Source organism: Monodelphis domestica, chromosome 3 (assembly GCF_027887165.1).
Source record: "Monodelphis domestica isolate mMonDom1 chromosome 3, mMonDom1.pri, whole genome shotgun sequence".
Taxonomy (NCBI): domain Eukaryota; kingdom Metazoa; phylum Chordata; class Mammalia; order Didelphimorphia; family Didelphidae; genus Monodelphis; species Monodelphis domestica.
In genome coordinates, this window is record NC_077229.1 from 180,149,547 (window position 1) to 180,173,549 (window position 24,003).

General features: G+C 33.9%; 1 protein-coding gene across 10 annotated transcripts in view; it reads left to right on the forward strand.

The window, feature by feature from the left end:
• TRIQK (triple QxxK/R motif containing) overlaps positions 1-24,003 on the forward strand; it is a 172,003-nt gene that overhangs the window by 26,383 nt on the left and 121,617 nt on the right. Inside the window, exons 1-2 of one of the 10 annotated variants that reach the window (XM_016431817.2) lie at positions 1,059-1,326; positions 22,867-22,924. The exons of 7 other annotated variants lie outside the window; for them this stretch is intronic. The gene's annotated coding sequence lies outside the window, so the exon portion shown is untranslated. Of the gene's footprint in view, positions 1-1,058; positions 1,327-22,866; positions 22,925-24,003 lie in introns of those variants that run through there. 2 more of the 10 variants (XM_056823326.1, XM_003340661.4) reach the window with 2 other exon arrangements.

Here is a 24,003-nt window from a genome sequence, read left to right on the forward strand (position 1 = left end):
TTCATCAGTGGCCATGTAGTGAGTAATATGAAATTGAAAACATTAATTTCAATGTCTTTTTAGAAAAAAGATTGTACTGGTTTTTAGCATTTCTTTTTACCCCCTTTAGGAGAGAGGCAGATGGTCTGAAAAGTGGACTCCTTTATTTAAAGGGAGTGTTGATATTTATAACAGAGCTTATCTCTAGCAAGATTTATTTTTTGCAGCTGTTCCAGGTTGGAAAATATTATATTAAAATCCTGGCTTGTATTTATTTCCATATTTAGGAGGGAAAAAAGTCTTCAGTCTGTGAAAAAGTGATGTTTGATTTTTAGATACTGATCCAATGTAAACTGTGATTTCTCTGAGTATATATGTGACTTTTCTGTTTGTATGCTGTTATGATTTGATTTCTCTTCTTGTTTCTGTGTTCTATTTCCTATCCTATATTGAGACATATCATACACATGCAACATAATTTCACATGCCATTCTCTACACATAAACAGTTTTTTATGGGAATCAAGTAGATGACACTGAGTTATGCTACAGTATTAAATAAAACACTTCCTATTTTTCATTTTTATTATGGTCATATTTCTTTCTGCCTGGTGGATTCTTTTTGTAATGAAGTTTACTTATTGCATTTTTCCATATAATGAATGTTATTCATTGTGAGGTATGCTGTTTATTCTTAAAAATATTCTGCATTGCCATATTGGACAAAAGATTAGCTCTACAGTATATGCAGCCTTCAAATACTTGTTAAAATTCTCCAGTTCAAGACTGGTATTATTTTAATACCTAGGACTTAGTACCTTAAGAGCAAGATATGTACATACACATTTTATTCAATTTAGCAAATGTTTATTAAGCATCTATTCTAAGTAGTGCACTGTGCCAAGCCATTTATAAAAAGATAGATTGGTATTTATTTGCCAGTATTTGTCTGGAAGTTGTATAAAGTGTTAAAATGATCTGTGTCTCTATATATTTGTGATATATGAATTTTGTAATTATATGTATATATAAAATGTATATATGTAAACATATATGAAATCCTCATCTCTTTCTCTAGAAATTCTTTATTTTCCTTCAATATCTATCTCAGGTAGTACTTCCCTGTTGAAACTTTTGATGATCTCCCATCCCCCAGCTAGGAATCTGAAAGTAATAACTAACTCTTCAGATATCCCCAGAATTCTTTACTAGGAACCCTCCTTTGCTGTCATCACATTCTACTTTGTATTATGATTAGTCATGTACATATTATGCTACTTCTAATAAATTCTAAGCTTCTTTAGGGGAGGGACTTCATCAGTTTTCATCTTTATCCCACTGTCTATAGGTATATATAATCATCTAAAATATATTATATATGATTGTTTAAGGATTACTACATGTTCATTGAATTTAACTTACTGAGTAAGTGAAAAAACGTTTTGAATGAAATACATTGCTATTCAGATATCTCATATTGAGCATATACAATAATTTAGAAGTAAAAAATTATAATATTGGCAAGTAGGAAAAAAATTTTAAGTATCTATTATGTACAAGGCACTGTGATAGGTATTGATGATTAGGTAAGCTGGGGGGGTAGCTAGGTGACTCAGTGGATTGTGAGCCAGTTCTAAAGATGTCAGGTTCTGAGTTCAAATGTGCCCTCAGACACTTCATATGTGGGTGACCCTGTCAAGTCACTTAACCCCCACTACCTAGCCTTTACCACTCGAATGCCTTGGAACCAATACACAGTATTGATTCTTGAATAGGTAAGATAAAGACCTGTTTTCCTAGTAGCTGAAAATGTCAAATGGGAAGTTATTAAGAAATTACTGTGGTAAAAGGGAAAGTGTGATAAATAGAAATGCAGAGGCAAGGTCTTATGAGAAATTTGAGAACTGTGATATTATTACCTTGTCCCAATGATGATGGGGATAAGAAAGCCAGAAAAGGCTTACTGGTTCTCCAAGTGAGTTTTCAAATATGGTAGAAGATATTTATTATCTGTTTGACCCTGGGCAAATCTCTTAACTGTCTTCGCATCCATTTCCTGATCTATAAACTGTCTAATTAGAAATCTATTATCCTAAAAACTACATTTTCTAGGAGCCCACTGACTTCCTGTCATTACATACTTCCTGTAGACAGAGGGATATATTGAGTGGGTTTCCTGGTCTTGGCCTCTTTGCTTCCTGGGTTGTGACTGGGGTGGTAAGCAGGGTTTTTGAACAGGTATATTAGCCATGAGCACGTGTTTTTGTTTTTTTTTTTAATTTTGTTACCATTTTATTTTGTCATTTCTCATGATCATTAATAAATCTTTTAAAATATCATATTTTAATTATTGTATATTAATTTTAATTTTTACAAAACTGACCTGGAGAAGGAAATAGCAAGCAACTCTACTATCTTTGCCAAGAAAACCCCAAATGGGGTCATGACGAATCAGACACAAGCAAATATGCACAGTGCCTGGCACATCATAGGCCTTTAATAGCTTGTTTCCTTTCTTCCCACCATTAGAATTTGAACTCTTTAAAAGCAGAGACTTTTAAAATTATATAGCAATGGTTAACATTTACAGTTCTCAAGATTTGCAAAGCTCTTTTTAGCATACCTCATTTTTGGCTCATATATTTCTTTATATCCTTTATACTACTTCTTACATATTGATCATTATTGGAAATAGTAGACTAGAAGTATCAATCACAAGACCCATAGGCAACTTGTGGTCCATGATATTTCCAATGAGACCCAAACTAGATGAAAATAAAATTTGGAAATACTTAACTAAATAAATAAAAATTAAATTAAATATATGTAATATTATTGCATGATTTTTTAAGTCAACATGTAGCAGGGATTCTTTTGTAGAGTTTCGTGGTTCCTGTTTCTACTTGATATTACTACAACTAGAATAGCCTATTTGCATTTATCATCTACCAATTACCTTTGTATCTTTTTTTTTCTTTTTTCTTTTTTCTTTTTTTAATTTTAATATTATTTTATTTGGTCGTTTTCATACATTATTCACTGGAAACAAAGATCGTTTTCTTTTCCTCCCCTCCCCTCCTCCCCCCCCCCCCCCCCCCGCCTTTCCCTCTCCCATAGCCGACGCATGATTCCACTGGTTATCACATGTGTTCTTGACTCGAACCCATTTCCCTGTTGTTGGAGTTTGCATTATAGTGTTCATTTAGAGTCTCTCCTCAGTCTTATCTCCTCCAACCCTGTAGTCAAGCAGTTGCTTTTCAGCGGTGTTTTTACTCCCACAGTTTATCCTCTGCTTGTGGGTAGTATTTTTTTTTTAGATCCCTGCAGATTGTTCAGGGATTGCATTGATACTAATGGAGAAGTCCATCACCTTCGATTGTACCACAATGTATCAGTCTCTGTGTACAATGTTTTTCTGGTTCTGCTCCTCTCGCTCTGCATTACTTCCTGGAGGTTGTTCCAGTCTCCATGGAACTTCTCCACTTTATTATTCCTTTTAGCACAATAGTATTCCATCACCAACATATACCACAATTTGTTCAGCCATTCCCCAATTGAGGGGCATCCCCTCATTTTCCAATTTTTGGCCACCACAAAGAGCGCAGCTATGAATATTTTTGTACAAGTCTTTTTGTCCATTATCTCTTTGGGGTACAGACCCAGCAGTGCTATGGCTGGATCAAAGGGCAGACAGTCTTTTATCGCCCTTTGGACATAGTTCCAAATTGCCCTCCAGAATGGTTGGATCAATTCACAACTCCACCAGCAATGAATTAATGTCCTCACTTTGCCACATCCCCTCCAGCATTCATTACTTTGCATAGCTGTCATGTTAGCCAATCTGCTAGGTGTGAGATGATACCTCAGAGTTGTTTTGATTTGCATCTCTCTGATTATAAGAGATGTAGAGCACTTTTTCATGTGCTTATTAATAGTTTTGATTTCTTTGGCTGAGAACTGCCTGTTCATGTCCCTTGCCCATTTGTCAATTGGAGAATGGCTTGATTTTTTTGTACAATTGATTTAGTTCTTTATAAATTTGAGTAATTAAACCCTTGTCAGAGGTTTTTATGAAGATTGTTTCCCAATTTGTTGCTGCCCTTCTGATTTTGGTTACATTGGTTTTGTTTGTACAAAAACTTTTTAATTTGATGTAATCCAGATTATTTATTTTGCATTTTGTAATTCTTTCTAATTCTTGCTTGGTTTTGAAGTATTTCCCTTCCCAAAGGTCTGACATGTATACTATTCTGTGTTTACCCAATTTACTTATGGTTTCCTTCTTTATGTTTAAGTCACTCACCCATTTTGAATTTATCTTGGTGTAGGGTGTGAGGTGTTGATCTATTCCTAGTCTCTCCCACTCTGTCTTCCAATTTTCCCAGCAGTTTTTATCGAATAGTGGATTTTTGTCCCAAAAGCTGGGATCTTTGGGTTTATCGTATACTGTCTTGCTGAGGTCGCTTTCCCCCAGTCTATTCCACTGATCCTCCTTTCTGTCTCTTAGCCAGTACCAAATTGTTTTGAAGACCGCTGCTTTATAATATAGTCTGAGATCTGGGACTGCAAGACCCCCTTCCTTTGTATTTTTTTTCATTAATTCCCTGGATATCCTTGATCTTTTGTTCTTCCAAATGAACTTTGTTATGTTTTTTTCTAAATCAGTAAAAAAATTTTTTGGAAGTTCCATGGGTATGGCACTAAATAGATAGATGAGTTTGGGTAGGATGGTCATTTTTATTATATTGGCTCGTCCTACCCATGAGCAGTTAATGTTCTTCCAATTGTTCAAGTCTAGTTTTAGTTGTGTGGAAAGTGTTTTGTAGTTGTGTTCATATAGATCCTGTGTTTGTCTCGGGAGATAGATTCCTAAGTATTTTATTTTGTCTTGGGTAATTTTGAATGGGATTTCTCTTTCTAGTTCTTGCTGCTGAGCTGTGTTGGAATTATATAGAAATGCTGATGACTTATGTGGGTTTATTTTGTATCCTGCAACTTTGCTAAAGTTGTTGATTATTTCAATTAGCTTTTTGGTTGAGTCTCTAGGATTCTTTAAGTAGACCATCATGTCATCTGCAAAGAGTGATAATTTGGTCTCCTCCTTGCCTATTTTGATGCCTTCAATTTCTTTTTCTTCTCTAATTGCTACTGCTAGTGTTTCTAATACAATGTCAAATAATAGAGGTGATAATGGGCATCCTTGTTTCACTCCTGATCTTAATGGGAATGGATTTAGTTTATCCCCATTGCAGATGATATTAGCTGATGGTTTTAGATATATACTGTTTATTATTTTTAGGAATGACCCTTCTATTCCTATGCTTTCTAGTGTTTTTAATAGGTATGGGTGTTGTATTTTATCAAAGGCTTTTTCTGCATCTATTGAGATAATCATGTGGTTCTTGTTGGTTTGCTTGTTGATGTGGTCAATTATGTGGATAGTTTTCCTAATGTTGAACCAGCCCTGCATCCCTGGTATGAATCCTACTTGATCATGGTGGATGACCCTTCTAATCACTTGCTGGAGTCTTTTTGCTAGTATCCTATTTAAGATTTTTGCATCTATATTCATTAGGGAGATTGGCCTATAGTTTTCTTTCTCTGTTTTTGGCCTGCCTGGCTTTGGAATTAGTACCATGCTTGTGTCATAAAAGGAGTTTGGTAGGACTCCCTCTTTGCTTATTATGTCAAATAGTTTGTATAATATTGGGGTTAACTGTTCTCTGAATGTTTGATAGAATTCACTGGTGAATCCATCAGGCCCTGGGGATTTTTTCTTAGGCAGTTCTTTGATGGCTTGATGGATTTCAATTTCTGATATGGGATTATTTAAGAAAACTATTTCTTCTTCTGTTAGTCTAGGTAATTTATATTTTTGTAAATATTCATCCATATCACCTAGGTTGGTATATTTATTGCCATATAGTTGGGCAAAGTAGTTTTTAATGATTGCCTTAATTTCCTCTTCATTTGAGGTGAGATCCCCCTTTTCATCCTTGATGCTATTAATTTGCCTTTCTTCTTTCCTTTTTTTAATTAAATTAACCAGTACTTTGTCTATTTTGTCTGTTTTTTCAAAGTACCAGCTTCTAGTCTTGTTTATTAGCTCAATAGTTCTGTCACTTTCTATTTTATTAATTTCTCCCTAAATTTTTAGGATCTCTAGTATGGTTTTCTTCTGGGGGTTTTTAATTTGTTCATTTTCAAGTTTTTTTATTTGCATTTCCAATTCCTTGGTCTCTGTCCTCCCTAATTTGTTAATATATGCACTCAGGGATATGAATTTTCCTCTAAGTACTGCCTTGGCTGCATCCCATAAGGTTTGAAAGGATGTTTCGCCGTTGTCATTTTCTTCAACGAAATTGTTAATTGTTTCTATGATTTCTTCTCTAACTATCCGATTTTGGAGTATCATGTTATTTAATTTCCAATTAATTTTTGATTTGAGTCTCCATGTACCCTTGCCGATCAATATTTTAATTGCCTTGTGATCTGAAAAGGCTGCAGTTAATATTTCTGCTTTTCTGCATTTAAGTGCCATGTTTCTATGACCTAGTGTATGATCTATTTTTGTGAATGTGCCATGTGGTGCTGAAAAGAAGGTGTATTCTTTTTTGTCCCTATTTATTTTTCTCCATATGTCTATTAATTCTAATTTTTCTAAGATTTCATTCACCTCTTTTACCTCTTTCTTATTTATTTTTTGATTTGATTTATCTAAATTTGATAGTGGTTGGTTCAAGTCTCCCACTAATATGGTTTTACTGTCTATTTCCTCCTTCAATTCTCCTAGTTTCTCTATTAAAAATTTGGATGCTATACCATTTGGTGCATACATGTTGATTAGTGATATTTCCTCATTGTCTATACTTCCTTTTAGCAGAATATATTTACCTTCCCTGTCCCTTTTGATCAGGTCTATTTGTACTTTGGCTTTGTCAGATATCATGATTGCAACTCCTGCCTTCTTTCTATCGGTTGAGGCCCAAAAGGTCTTACTCCAACCTTTAATTCTAACCTTGTGAGTGTCAACCCGTCTCATATGTGTTTCTTGAAGACAACATATGGTAGGGTTTTGGGTTCTAATCAAATCTGCTATTTGTCTGCGTTTTATGGGTGAGTTCATCCCATTCACGTTCAAAGTTATGATTGTTATTTGTGGATTCGCTGGCATTTTGATGTCTTCCCCTAGTTCTGACCTTTCTTCTTTAGCTTTCTCCTTTTGAACCAGTGATTTACTTTAGGTCAGTCCCCCTAGTCCCCTCCCTTGAGATGCTTCCCTTTCTAGCCCCTCCCTTTTTATGCTCCCTTCCCCTCCCCCCTCTCCTTCCCTCCCTTTTTGTACTCCCTCCCCCCTCCCCCTCCTTAATTTTCTTTTCTTTCTTGCCCTAATGGATAAGATAGAATTCAGGATCCCACTGGATCTAGATGTTCTTCCCTCTCAGATTTGATTTCACTGAGAGTAAGGTTTAAGTAATTCCACTTCACGCTCTCTTCCTCTCCTTCTCATATGAGAGTTCTTCCCCTCCCCTTCCCATGTGTATCTTTATATGGGAAAGTTTATTCTATTGATTCCCCCCCTATTTCTTGAAGTTAATCTTAGTATTATCACGGTTCCCCCCTCCCTTTTCCTTTTTTTGCCCCAACTTTCCCCAAATCTTCTTAATTCCCCAATCTTTCCCTATGCATGTTTCTTCTAACTACTCTTATGATGATACAATTTATGAGAGTTACACAAAACATTTTCCCCACATATTAATATATATAATTTGATGTAAATGTAGTCCTTATAGAAGAGAGTTTGACTTAAAGAGAAAGATAAGATTTATCTCCTTTTCCCTTTCTTTCATATTTATCTTTTCATGTTTCTCTTGCTTTCTGTGCTTGGATATCGAACTTTCCACAGAGCTCTGGTCTTTTCTTAGCAAATGCTTGGAAATCTTCTATTTTGTTGAATGCCCATACTTTCCCCTGGAAGTATATGTCAGTTTTGCTGGGTAGTTGATTCTTGGTTGGAGACCCAGCTCTCTTGCCTTTCTAAATATCGTGTTCCATGCTTTGCGGTCTCTTAGTGTATTAGCCGCTAAGTTGTGTGTGATCCTTATGGGAGCCCCCTTATATCTGAAGCTCTTCTTCTTGGCTTCTTGTAGGATTTTCTCCTTTACTTGGAAGCTCTTGAATTTGGCAATTACATTCCTAGGCGTTGTCTTTTGGGGATTTAGTATAGAAGGTGTTCTATGAATCCTTTCTATTTCTATTTTGCCCCCTTGCTCCAGAACGTGGGGGCAATTTTCTTTTATAATCTCCTCTAGAATAATATCCAATTTGTTGTTTACCTCTGGTTTTTCTTGGAGACCGATGATACGGAGATTTTCTCGTCTTCCTCTGTTCTCCAGGTCCGTGACCTTCTCAGTGAGATATTTTATGTTTTCTTCCAATTCATTAATTATTTGGGTTTGCTTTATTGATTCTTGCTGTTTTATCATCTCACTTTCTTCGAGGTGCTTAATTCTGGTCATTAGGGACTGGTTTTGCTTTTCAGCCTTGTCTGCCCTTCTATTGGATGCTTCGAGTTCTTTTTCCAATTGAGCATTCTTATCTGTCAGACAGCTGATCTCTTTCTCCCATTTTTCTTTCCAGAAGGTTTCCATCTTTTGGATAAGTTCCAGTTTGAGATCTTCCAGAGCTTGTTGATAGTTTCCATTTTGGGAGGCGTGTTCTGAATTTTTTTGGATTTCCTCCTCATTCTCCTCTTTTCCTTGGGTACTTCCACCATAAAAGTTTTCAATAGTCACTTTTTTCCCTTTCTTCCTGGAGGCTTGATTTTGGGCCATGTGAGCCATCCCTTTGGTGGTTTTATTTCCCTTTCCTTTTTGGTCTGGGGTCTGGGTTATAAGAGCGGTTTTTCTGTGAATTTAGGTTGCTTCAGACTAGTTCTTCCCAGCCTCCGAGCCCAGGTATTCAGCTCCGCCCAGATAATCAGCGCGCGTTGTTCAGCACAGCCCGCCCCAAGTCCAGGTCCGCTGGATTCTTCAGTGAAAGCGCCCTGAGACATTTTTTCCTGGCAGTCCCCAGATCCCAAGGACCCTGGAGTGCCCCCCCCAGACAGAGACGCTCCCCACTCACTCGCTGTCCCGGTGAGCGCTCAGGTAGCTCACTCTGGTTTAGTGGGGGAGGTGGTGTGGGAGAAGGGCGGCTCAGTTCACTTTTCTGTGCAAGCTTTTCCTTCTTATTTTAGTGTGGAAATGTTCAAGCCCCACGTACCTTTGCCTCTGTGGGGTACTGGGGAGTCCTTCTGTTCCTCCAAAGGTGATTTTATGCTCCTTTGATGTAGTCTATTTCGTTCGGTGCTGGGGAGAGGAAGCGTGCGGCGTCTAGATTGCAGCCATGATTACCCGGAAGTCCTGTATCTTTTATAACAAAGGTTCTTTTTAAAAAATATTTATTTATTCAGAATAGTTTTCCATGGTTACATGAGTCAAGATTTTTCCCACTCCTCTTCCCTCCCCACTCCCAGAACTGACATGTAATCCCACTGGGTTATACATGTATCATTGTTCAAAACCTATTTCCATGTTATTCATATTTGCAGAAGAGCGATTCTTTAACATCAAAACTCCAGTCACTTCCCCATTGAATCATGTGATTGATCATGTTTTTCTTCTGCGTTTTTGCTCCCAAGTTCTTTCTCTGGGTATGGATAGCGTTCTTTCTCATAAGTTCCTCTGGATTGTCCTGGATCATTGCATTGCTGCTAGCAGAGAAGTCCATTATATTTGATTGTGCCACAGTATATCAGTCTCTGTGTACAATGTTCTCCTGGTTCTGCTCCTCTCATTCTGTATCAATTCCTGGAGGTCGTTCCAGTTCACATGGAATTCCTCCAGTTCATCATTTCTTTCAGCACAATAGTATTCCATCACCAACATATATCACAATTTGTTCAGGCATTCCTCAATTGAACGGCATCCCCTCATTTACCAGTTTTTTGCCACCACAAAGACTGCAGCTATAAGTATTTTTGTACACGTCTTTATTATCTCTTTGGGGTACAAACTCAGCAGTGGTATTGCTGTATCAGAGCTCTTTGTTCCCAGTTCCAAATTGACCTCCAGAATGGTTGGACCAATTCACAACTCTACCAGCAGTGTATTAGTATCCCAATGTTGCCACTTCTCCTGCAAAATTTATCACTCTCCTTTGCTGCCATATTGGCCAGTCTGCTGGGTGTGAGGTGGTACCTCAGAGTTGTTTTGATTTGCATTTCTCTAATCAGGAGGGATTTAGAACACTTTTTTAAATGTGATTATTGATAATTTTGATTTATTTATCTGAGAACTGCCTATTCATATTCCTTGACCATTTGTCAGTTGGGGAATGGCTGTTATAAAGATGAGTCAATAGGTATATAGATTGCTAATGTCCTTTCATTTATTCTGGATATCAATATTTTGGATGACCTTTTCCATTCTTTTGCTCCCGGAATTATCACATAAAATAATTCCTTAAAAAGTTATGCTGTCTCCAGCATAGATTTCCTGAATGTATACTTAATATAATCAATCCACTCTTTCATAATTTTTAAATGTCATTTTTACTTCTATGTATGTTTGAGTACAGATATGGTGGTTCTACTCTTAGTGCCAAAAATTGATCACTCACAATGGTATCAAAGCTTTTCTATTTTTGTCTATGTTGTTCATTCACCATTTCACTTATGAATATTCTTAAGTGATTTTGGTTCATTTATGTCTTACACCAAATTTTCATTTCTTTGGACTTATTTCACATCCTGCTTTTTAAAAAAAATGCTTTTGAAGAAATAGTATTTATATTGTTATATCATTCACTATTTTGTCATTATATATTTGTTAAGTTGTATTTGTATACAATTTATTACCCTTTAATTTGATTGAATCTTCTTGAAGGACTATTTTATTTTTGCCTTTGTATCTCCAGTTCATGGCATGGTGCCCGGTGCATATTAGATGATTAGCAAAACACTTGTTGAATTAAATTTCAAAATTGTTTCTATTTATTGCTCCTTGGATAAAGACTTCATACTTTGAATATCAACAGTTAATGGTTCAGAAGGTCTAAAAACTGATCATAGACCCCTACCACAAACACTTATTGAGAGGTCATTTTAATTTTTTTTTGTATCTAAGTTTTCATGGTTATTAAGAATTTATTACCCAGGATCCAGCCTACTATTAATGAGCCTTTCTAAATTTATCTCAGTTGCCCCTTGGATAATAGACAGATTTTACAGTAAGGTAGAATTAGATAGAATTTATGTTCTATATACAATCACATAGATATTTTCATAACATGATTAGGCATTGGATTAGGAATATGTGAAGCATAAATTTAATCTTATTAAATTTCATCCCTCCATTTTAACACATGGAGGTAGTAGAAGGGACACTGGGATTAGAATAATGAGAAAGCTGAGTTTGAATGCTGTTCCTGACATTATTTTCTTTATTAATCTGTTTGAGCCTTAGTTTTCTCATCTTTAAAATGGTGTACTTCCCAGTTTCTATGGTACTTTAGTTAAAGAAGGTATGTAAAAATTTGCAATTCTCAGATGTCATAGGAGTGTCTTATTAATTAGTATTCTGCTCAACTTATAGTCATTTTAAATGTAATATAAATATGTTCATTTATGCCCTTGATAAAAAAGTTAAATAGAATTAGGCAAAATACTTAGTTCTTTATTGGCAAAACCTTCCTCAAGAATGATAGCAAACCATCAGTCCATCTTTCTGTCTATGTTTCAAGCCCACTTATATGTAATACCTCTTCATCACAAGAGCGACTTGATATTTTTTAAAATGTCCTGACAAAATCAAATTACTTGCTCCCTATGAACTTTCCCTGGTCTTCTAGAAAAATAAGCATCTGAAAAAAATTATAGAAAAATATATTTTGACTAACCTTAAAATAAATAAAATGAGTTTTCCTTTCCATTTGCTTACAAATTATCCTTTTCATAGTGAATTTTAAAATCTTTTTGAGAAGTCTTTATTTGAGCTTGTTGGACTCAAATTTGAACACCCTATCTTCTCTATTTTGAAATGAGAATAATAATAATAATCTTCAGTTTTGTAGAATTTCTTCTTTTCTCCATATTTCAGAAGTCATTTAACAAGTTGGTATTCATTCATAGTCTAGGTTATTTTTGTTTGTTTTGTTTTTGTTAGTCTTGAGTATATTGGGATTATTAACATGAGATGGCTACATGCAATTTTCTAGCTATTGCCTCATTTAACTTATGTTTTGGCTCCATATAGTCACTTTTGTTATATACTTTCTGTGAAGATCATTTTCTCTTTTAGAGAAAACAGATTGAAAATATTTATTGCAGAAGAATAATGCTAATTTCCCATGTAATTTAAAATGAATCTAATATTTAATCTTTTAGAGGCATATTTAACTGTATTAACAATTCCACTAGTAATATCCATGAAATTATAATAAAGGATTATATAGTATACCACCTATTATCTAGCCCACAATTATTTAAGTGATTCTTGACAGGTAGCATATGTTCATATGGAAAGTAATGTGTATAAATAGGGGATACTTTGATTTCATAGGAGTACCCTAAACTATTTTTGTTCCTTTTTAACTTTTTTTTAAACCCTTACCTTCTGTCTTGGAGTCAATACTGTGTATTGGCTCCAAGGCAGAAGAGTGGTAAGGGCTAGGCAATGGGGGTCAAGTGATTTGCCCAGGGTCACACAGCTAGGAAGTGGCTGAGGCCGGATTTGAACCTAGGACCTCCCATCTCTAGGCCTGGTTCTCAATCCACTGAGCTACCCAGCTGCCCCCCCTTTATAACTTTCTTAACAGATTATAAGTAGATATTTTTCACAGAAAAGTTGAAACTTTTTTTTTTTTGCATATCAGTTCCTAATATGGGAATGACTGGATAGTGTAAACTAGTACCATGGGTCTTGCTTAATCAGAATAATTTTAAGGAATGCTGTAAAGAACAGCACTGAAGTACATTGGCAGTTAATTTGGTATATTTTTGGAATATTGGGCACTTAGAAAATAAGGTGATTTCATTTCTTTACAAAGATAAAACCATGAAGCCCAGAATAGGATATTCCATAACCAGAAATTTTTTTCACAAAAGAAGGAGAAAGAATCATTCTGCCTGGTATTCACATCTTACCAATAAGCATTGCCCTCCTGAAAGGATCTAATGACTGGAGGGCAAAGCCAGGCTCCAGAGCCTCTATTCAGAGAGAGGGCTTAGCAAAACTTTCATCTCCATTCATCACCAGTTACATTGGGTTTTTTAAAGATTCATATCTTCTCCCCTGCCCCCTTCTTTTTGCTACCCCATCCCTCTTTTCAGTTTCCCTTTCTTTCTTCAGCTATCTTTTGTGTGCTTTCTTCCCCACTTTAATTGTAAGCTCCTTAAAGTAAGGGATTGTCCTTGTATTTATATTTTTATCCCCAACACCTAACAGTGCCTGGCACATAGTACATGTTTGTGAAATGGATGGTTATTTATTGACATTATTAGGATAGGAATCCCTTAGAAGGAAATTCCCTCTGCCGTGCAGTTTAGTGCTTATTCTGAATTTTATTCTCATAGTACTGCCTAGAGCTGGGAGATTTGCTTAAGATCACACTGCTAGGAGGTATCAGAGGTTGCACATGAATCAGGGCCTTTCTGGCTTGGAAGGTGGCTCTCTATCCTACTCTGCTACACTGTTTCCACATGACTCTAGAAGTATTTTGCCATCTTTCACTCTCAGGTCAGATCCCAGAGCATGGCTGCATTTCCCCCCAAGGTTCTCAGGATAGTCCTCCAGGAGATGTCTATATAGTTCCTAACCCTCTTCTAGTTTTTCCCATGTTGATTATTTTTTGTTATTAATTAGCTTTTACAAAGAAATGATTGTTAAGTTGATATGGTAAAGAAAAAAATTGGAACCAAACCCCCAAGAAGTCTATTATATATTCTCCCACCAATATATTTAGAGAGTCCAAGTGAAAGTTATCCTGGTTGCAACTATTTCACAATAATTCTGTTGTGTGAACCCTAGGAAAATAGAAAAGTTTAGATATGCTTTTCTTATTCTTTTTTCCTTATTTTTCCTGCACATAAAATTTATCCCCTTCTCTCCAACCTACTTTTTCCCTTCCTACCCCCGATTTTCATCTCAACATACATTATTGTATTTTCCTGCCAATATAATTTGATCATTTCATATGAATAATTCCTGTTATAGTATGTTTGTATATATATTTTAACACAATTTGAAAGTTACCAGTCTGAGAAAGTTCTTGTATTAGTAAAATAGTAATGAAAAAAATCACATATGCCTTAAATAACATGGAAGTATTTTAATGTAATTTCTGTGAAAATTTTATATACAAGACCTCTTTTTTGAATTCTGTTCACTGATAATGGTTCAAAGTAAATTACAACAGAATAAAAATATTAGAAATACTAAAAAAAAGAGAAAAGACATTTTGTTACCTATAAACTGCATATGTTTTCTCTGATGCAGTAAAAAATTACTTGCTCAAAACAATTTCATGTAAATCTCCCTATTATCATTATCAGGCCTGATCTTAATATAGCACAGATGGACTGTGAAAGGACAATCTATTAATTAGGCCTTTTTATCAAGTTTATCAATACTCATAAACTTAAGAAGTTATCATTCCCCAAACAGGAATCTAAGTAACAAAAGCTATACTATTTTATATTCCCCATGTATAATTGCACATAACTACTTCTAAAGATATGATAATTACTTTAGGAATCTAATTGTCCAGTTACTAGCCTAAAAAAAGAAAACAACATTCAAAAATAACAAGGTAGACCTAATTGGGTATAGGCATCCCTTACAAGATTCTATTCAGCCATTCATCCCTCTCCATCCCACATGACTCAAGTCTAATTCTCCCCATGAATTCATATTAAGAGACTACCTCAATTTCTCCTTACATCATATGGATACCTGGAATATTTAGGCTTCTGAGAGATTATTTCTTACTCTTTTCTTTATTTTGATAATATCCATTACTCCACTTTTTATCTGTATTTAGATGTTTGTAAATCCATTATAAAAGTTGTATTTCCATTTACACTAAAATTTCTCCTTCCCCTTCACAAACTCCATTTAAATAATTTTAGCATTGATATGTAGAGATGGTAATGATTTATGTGGGTTTATTTGATATCCTACAACTTTGTTAAATTTTTAATTTTTTCAACTAATTTTAGTTTGTTTCTAGGGTTCTCTAAGTATACCATCATATCATTTAAAATATTGGGTTTTTTTTCATTGTCCATTTTTATGCCTTCAATTTTTTATCTTATTGCTATAGTTAGCATTTTTAATACAATATGAAATAATAGTGGTGTTAATGGTCATCTTTGCTTCACCTTATATACTATTGGGACAGTTTCTAATCTCTTACAGAAAATGCTAGCTCTTGATTTAAGATAGGTGCTATCTATCTATCTATTTTTTTAAGAAAGGCTTAACTTTATACATATATATATATACATGTAAAATTTATATCTATTTTTCTCTTTGAACTCATTTAGATAAGAGTGAAGTTCAGGCTTTGCTCCCCAATTTCTCTTTCCACTGTAAAAGCTTGCTTACATTCCTCTGTTATATGATATAATTTTCCCTTTTCTCTATATCTCTTTCCCTTCCACTCTCTTCCACCTTATCCAAGTGTTATCTTTTTCTTTTTTTTTTTGGCTCATTTGTGGGTTTTTTAAGATCATCCCAATATAATTAACTCACTCCCATTCTCTCTATGTATATGTACAGTGTTTCTAACTGCCCATATAAGTAAAATTCTTAGGAATTAGATATATTGCCTTCCCATTGACACACTTTTGATATCTTTGTCATGTTTACCTTTATATGCTTCTCGAGTCTTTTATTTGAAAGTCATAATTTTTATTCTACTAGTCTTCAGAAATGCTTAAAAATCTTGTTCCTTAAATGTCTCTTTTCCTCTTAAATTATCATACTGTACTCATTTCTACTGGTAGGTCATTCCCTGTTATAATCTTAGCTCTTTTGCTTTCCAGCATATCATAAGCCATCCATTGATAGCCATTAAATTTTGTGTGATCCTGACTATGGTTCCACAATATTTGATTAGATTATTTCTGATTTCTTTCTGGTTTCTTCAGGTTAAGAGCTCTTGAGTTTGGCTGTTTCTGGGAGTTTTCATTTTCTGATCTCTTTCAGGTGGTGATCAATAGATTCTTCCAATTTCTATTTAATCTTCAAGATAGGATATCAGGGTAGTTTTCCCTTATAATTTCTTGAAATATGATGTCTTGGCTATTTTTTTGTGTTTTTTTAGATTGATTTTCAGATATTTTATGGATTTTATGGGTTTTTGAATAGTATTTCCCTTTCTATTGTTGGTTCTTTAATTTAAAATATTGTTATATAAATGTATTATTGATTTAAAAAATTATTATTGTAGCCTGAAACATTGCTTCAGTTATTGTTTTATTTGATTTATTTGTTAAATCCCTAGGATTTTCTAAGTGAATCATCATGTCATCTACATATTAGGATAATTAGTGCTTTGAATTTTATATCACCCACTCACCATTTTCATAAATTGACAAATAACAAAATCCTGTTAACATAAAAGCAGACCCCAAAATGTCCCTGAGAATTCAACAAATACTGTTTAGCACATCCAAACCATCATCATAGATTAATTTATTGTTTATAGTCACCTAGACATAACCTTCTCATCCATTGAAATTTAAGAATAAGGTTTTTTATTATATTTTGCCATAATACAAAAACATAACCTCCAAACTACACAAAATGAAAGCTTATAGAATTTAGGTTCTTTGTAAGAAGAAATTAAAACTACATGGGAAAAGGAAGAGGTAAACTCTCCATTATTCTGCTGCTGGAGTTGCCTCATAAATGCCTTTACTGAGCCTATGGATAATGACTTTACAGCCTAATATAGTCTTCCTATTCTGTGGGGAAAATATTATATTCCTGAAAAATCCCTCCTAAGAAGAATTATTATCTGTCAATTTCATTGTGATCATTTTTATGTGTTCCTGAGCTCTCCATTAATAATCCTTTAAGGCCACTGGTTTCTCCCTGTTTTCCTTTGAACTCAATGCAAAGAACAAAAGAATAATAAAAACAAAAAGAATCAATGGAAGTAGATTATATCACACTGACAAATAATAGATCACTGCACAAAAGGAGAAGACTTAAGTAGGGTGAGTCTGTAATGATAGTCATTTTAGCGAACATGGTGCATAGATTATATCTAATATAAAAGGGCAAAGCACAAATTTTCTGAGAGAACTTAATTCAAGAGTCATGAATTTGATACCTATAAAGATAAATACATGGTAAATCCTGTTTTCCTTTAATTCAGCTACTCTCAAGACAAGCAAAGTAGAAACTGGTTCTTGAAGATGTAAAGGAATACCTCATAAGCAATGAGATATTAAAATAAAACTTAAAATCAAATTCTCATGGTTTGAATGGGCATGTCTTCAGTGATGACTATTTTTATTTAATTATAAAAGTTATTTCATTTGTTTGCTTAGTAGTTCACAATGTTAAATATAAAAAAGAATTAGCAGGATAGTTACTCATACCAGGAGTTTCCATTTGAACTCCATAAAAAAATGAAAGCAACGAATAACAATAATAATTATGACACTGTATTTATTTAGCCTGCAGATATTTAGTTTATAGTTCAATACTTTTATTCTGTCACCAGAACCAGCATATCATTCACGGAATAATAAATATAAAAATAATTATGAGATAATGTCTTGTCCTAGGACCTTTTCTATATGAACTACATCAAACAAATGTTGGTTGGCTACAGGAAGGGCATGGGGAGGGGAGGGAGGAATAGAATATGATTTTTGTAACCAAGGTATAATGTTTGAAATTGACCAAATAAAATAAAAAAAATAAATTTAAAAAATAAACCAAAGTTGGAAAGAAGTGGAAGAAGTACAATTATTATAACGACTGAAAAAGCAACATAACATAATGAAACCAGGGAGACCTGGATTCATATGCCTACGTCTTATACATATTATGTGTATATGACTAGGAGCCTTGACTATAAGATGATGCAGGAATGGTGCTGACATTCATCTGTAGAGGTTTTGTTGTTGTTGTTTTTTAAATCTGAGATTTCCCTGTACCAATGAAATCACAGGTTTAGTACATATCTACCTAATAATATCGAGAATAATTTAAAGCTACTTTTAGTGATGCCTGGAGGTATCTAGGTGGTATATAGATAGACCAAAAGGCTTAGAGTTGGGAAGATCTGAGTTCAGATCCTACCTTAGCCACTTTCTAGTTGTGTGATCCTGGCCAAGTCACTTAACTGCTATCTTTTCTATTTTCCTCAGTAAAGTGGATACAGTGACCTATCTCCCAAATGCAGTAACTTTTGTGAAGACCTCAGTAGTGTTATAGGGAAATTAACAGGAGCAGGAGCAGTGCTTAAAGGCAGAAGCAGGAAGGTTCCAGAACTCTGGAGAAGTGGTAGGGCTGTTGCTTCTCAGTTAAGCAGGCAGGAGGTTGAGTTTCTGTCTAGTCCTCTGGGGTGGACCTAGAGAGCTAAATATTCACTCTCCTGTGGATTTCCTTGTGATCCAAACTGTTCCTCTGGAACCTGTTGATGCTGAGATATTCCTACAGAGCTTCCGAAGACACAAAAAGCCATTGATCAGTGAGACTATCCCATTGAGCCTTGGTGCTGCTTGGCTTCCTACCCAACTACCTCCATCACCATCCAAGGGGGGTATTTGAGTTAGAGAAGTGTATTTTATTGTAGGAACTGAGACTTTTAGGTAGAGAGCTGACTAGCAGTGTAGACACCATCTCTCTACCATTACCAACAAGATTTGGTGGGAAGTTTATTTATAGATCATCCCAATTCTCTTCCCTTCTTTCCCTTATTTTAAAATAAACTATTTCAGTATAATATTCCAGTAGGTACAAATGCTTGTTTCCTTGATTCTTCATCTTATAAAAACTTTCTCTAATGGCACCAAAATATCTTTATAAAATCCTTAAGCTAGAACCCAAACCTGTAAAGACATATGAATTGTGATGCAAAGTGAAGTGGGCAGAACCAGGAGAAGAATGTTTTACACAGTAACAACAATAACGTATTATGATGAACTGTGAATGATGGAACTATTATCAACAAGTAAAGAATCCAAGGTTATTTTCAACAGACTCATGACAAACAAAGGATATCCACCACCATAGAAAGAATTCAGATAGAGTCTGAATGAAAATTGAAACATGCTATCTTTATTTTCTCAATGAACTTTTCTCTAGTGCAGGCAATGTGTGTCTTCTTTTAGAACATGATGAACATGGAAATATGTATTATATGATAATATTTGTACAAGCTATATCATATTGCCTGTCTTCTTGGGGAGCAGGGAAGGATGAGAGTGAGAGACAGAGCATGGATTGCAGAATTTCAGAAAGAAAATATTTTACAAATTATATTGATGTATATTTTGGAAAAGAATAACAATTAATTAAAAATAGAACCAAATAGTTTTGAGCTTAAATCCCAAGATCATATAGCTACATTAATGAAAACATTACCAAAAAAATAAGTCTTCTCTATATTGAGCATATTCTTTTCTAATATGAGATTCTTCTCCAAAGAATTGTCATTCAAATACCCAAGTTTTAAATTTGTGATACAAGACTTGGTGATCAGTACTAGAAATTCTAGCAAAGTAATCCTTTTAGGAGCCTACACTTATTGATTTATACAGATTTTGTAAGGAAAGGACAAAAGTTGTAGGAGTTTGTTACCGACTAAATAACCTAACACACATGATCAAGTGGCTAACATTGTGGTCCTACTGTCCTTTATAACCTAACAGTCAATAAATCACTATACCACAAATATAAGCCCCAAAATATCCTTTAGAATTAATTTATTAAATAAATGTACTAGAACTGAAATATCCTTAATTAATTATTAATTATTATTATTCTTTATTAATTATCCTATAATCATGAAGATGAAACACTAACCCATAAAAATCTAAGAAGTATCTTCTCAATAAATGTCATCATAGCGTATACTAATGCTAACCAAACTACTTAGAATGAACATCTTTCCAAAAAGATTGACCTAGTGGAAGAAATGAAACTTTGTTGGAACATTGTGGACCATATAATTGTAATTGTGTTTCAATTTACTGAATATTTAACATTAATATTGGTAAGATAAGCTACTTACTCTTAATCATTTCTATTTGAACTCTGTCAATTTAAAATGAAAATGAAAAGAATAACAGCTCATGTTTATATAGGACTATTTTTTTTACAAATCATTTTACATCTCATTTGACCTTATGATGAGAACATGATTAAAAGTCAGCAATAATAGGAAGAGTTTTCAGAGGGTAGGAGATGAACCATATTAGTGTAATATGATGAAAGTCATAAGAACAGGAGTATCAAAAATGGCATAATTTATAACAAATTTCATAGGGAATCAAAGTAGTTTGAGGACAGAAAAAAGATCATTGAATTTGGTGATCAGAATATTATTAATTACCATGGACAGAACTCTTCTATTTTATTAAAAGTCACCTGTTCCTCTGGAGAATTATGTTTAGTTTCACTGGGTATGTGATTGTTGGTTGTAGAGCTAGATCCTTTGCCTTTTTGAATATCATATGTATTCCATGCCTTTCAGTCATTTAATGTATAGGTTTTGTGTGATTCTTGATATGGCTCCACAATATTTGAATTGCTTCCTTCTGGCTGCTTAATATTTTCTCCTTGACCTGGGAATTTTGAATTTTGCTATAATTAACCTTGAATGGTATTTTAGGTTCTTTCAGGGGGTAATTGGTGGATACTTTCAAGTTCTATTTTCTCCTTTTGTTCAAGGATATCAGGGTTTTTTTTCCTGATGACTTATTATTAGATGATGTCCAGGATCTTTTTTTTTTTATCACAGTTTTCAAATATTCTGATTCTTAGATTGTGTCTCCAGGATTTGTTTTCTAGGTCTGTTGTTTTTCTAGTTAGGTTATTTCAGAGTTTTTTCCCATTTTTTTATACTTTTGATTTTTGTCTTATTGTTTCCTTATGTGTGGTGGAGCTGTGGAGTCATTAGCTTCCATTTTCTCAATTTTAATTATTAGGAAATTTTTTTTCTTTCTTGAGTTTTTCATATTTCCTTTTCCATTTGACCCATTTTAGTCTTCGGGGATTATTTTTCTTTAGTATTTTTTGGCCTTGATTTCCATTTGTTTTATTCTAGTCTTTAGAATCCCATTTACTGTAGCATGAATTCACTCTTCTACAAAAACTTGAAGGAAAACTGAAAAGCAATATGGCAGAAATTAGGTTTCATGTAACAGCTCACTCCAAATACAACAATCTCCAAGTAGTTACGTGACCAAGATATAATAGATCACATCATAAAGGAATTAGAGGAATTTAGAAAATGCTTACTTTCACAACATGGTTAGGGGAAGAATCTTTGACCAAACATTGGAAAGATTATAATAGTTAAATGTAGAATGTTGGTTACTTAAAACTGAAAAGCCTTTTGTACAAAGAAAACCAATACAAGTAAAATTAAGAAAAATAATTAACTAGGGCAGAAATCCTTGTAGCATGTCTCTTTGATAAAGTTCTGATACTTAAGATACACAGAAATTAATTCAAATATATAAGATGAAAAGTTATTCACTAATAGATACCTGATCAAAGGATATGAATCAGACAGTTTAGAAAGAAAAGAAAACATGCTATGAAAATTCTTTGGGGGAAGAGTATTGCTCCAAATCACTTATTATAAGGGAAAGCTAAAAAGTAAACAAACTCTGAAGTTCTACTTCATTATGTACATCAAATTGACAATGCATCAAAAATGAAAAATTAATAGTTATTGGAGGTGATTTAGGAGGAAAAGTATACTATTTAGGGAACTTTGAATTGGCTCAATCTATAACAAAATCCACTTGGAACTAGGCCCTAACATTCGCTGAATTGCTGATACCCTTGATTAGTGATTTCACTAGTAGGCCTATAATCCCAAAGTGATCAAGGAAAGAGAAAATATTCAAATGTATAAAAGTATGTATAGCTGTACTTTTTTATTCTAGCAAAGAACTGAGAGGGTGCCCAGCAGGCTGAACAAATTATGGCATAAGAAATTGGAATATTTTGTGCCATATGAAATGATGAAAGGCATAGATTCAGAATAAAATAATATTCCTATGAATTCATACAGAATAATATGAGCAGAACCAGAATGATTTTTACAAATATAACATTGTTAATAAAAATAACTTTGAGAGTCCTACATTGTCTGATAATTGAAATGATTACCCATGATTCCAGAGGACTCTTGATGAAGCATGATTTCCACCTCTTGACAACCATAAAGAATGAGACATGTTTTCACAAATGGGAAATTTGTGGATTTGTTTTGCTAAACTATATCAATTTATTCCAAATGGGAGGTGGGTAGAAGATGGCTAATGATAACAATGGGCATATAAAACAAACAAAAAAAGAGCATCAGGGATGCATTTAGAAAAGCTTCAGAACATTAACATGAGGAGTTTCAAAGATCAACACAGACAACAAGCAGGACTGCTTTGGAATGAGTATTTAATTGAATTTATTTTATACTTCATTTTAATATATTATTATTCTATTTCCACTTTTGTTAAATCATTACATTGACACAAAATAAATATTTAAGTTTATCTTTATTTTGTTAAGGAGTATTTTATAATTTAAACTCTATAGGGATTGAGTGTACTTTTATAGATTGATTCTCAAAATTTTTATTCATTCAATAGTTGTTTTGAATGGCTGCTGCTGGTTGTAATCCTGGGTCATTAGAACAAGAATCCTTTGGTATGTACTTAAAAATAGGTAGATGTAAGGAGATTTACTTATTATCTTTTTTGTGTTCATGAATATGAATTTATTTTGATTTAGAAAGATTAAATTTTTAAAAGACTGAAGATTCAAGAAATAAAGAATATGACTGTTAGGAATGGGATCATTAAGGGCTGAATTGAGGATTTAAGAGAAAAAATTAACTTTAAGAAGAGGACAGTCAAGAGGACATGTAAGAACACTGAACAGACTAAAGGAATGTAGGAAGTGAGTTGAGAAAGTTTCCCTTATTGCGTCAATTTTCTTGGTAAATTATTATACAAAGCTTTTTTTTTTCTGAGAGTTCTGGGGAGAGAAGAAAAGATTTGGAATACTTAGAAGAACACTGACATGTAACAGTGAAGACCCTCTGTTAGGTTTTAGAGAGCATAAGGTTATTTAGTCAATCCAAGCAACTGGATTTTTTATTTCCTCCAGTAGTACTTAGTAGTTTGAGAGTAGGATTGTAGGAGGTGAATAAATAGATATAATCCATGACCTTCTATTAGCAGGTCAGGGGAAACAAAAGACCAAGACAGATTGTCTGATACATTTTTAAATATAGGAATTGATTCCAGAAAAGGATGAGATATGTGAGAAGCTGGCACAGGACAATTCAGCACAGTGTGTTGGTATCAAAGAAGGTGCTGTGCTATATGAGCAAAGCAGAATTACAATAGCTCAAAAGAAATCAGTTCATAAATATGAACTATTTATGCCCAACCTGTGGTAGAGCCTTCCAAGCTAATGTTAGTGTGTTTAGCTACACTGTACATTGACCACAACATAGTGATGTGATTTTGAACCTCTTTAAATATTAAGGACACCAGCCAATGTTGTATGGACCATATTGTTAGATTTAAAATAGTTTTGAGCATTAAATAGTTGTAGATAAGAGAGTGGGAGCCATAAACTGTGATAATTAAATTGTTTGGGAGCAAGGGAAATATATAACAATTATGACTGCTGAAATATATTTTCTACTGTCTTGGTTTTATATAAATATAAGATATTCACCAGGGAATATATTCCCAATTTATGAATATGCCCAAGCC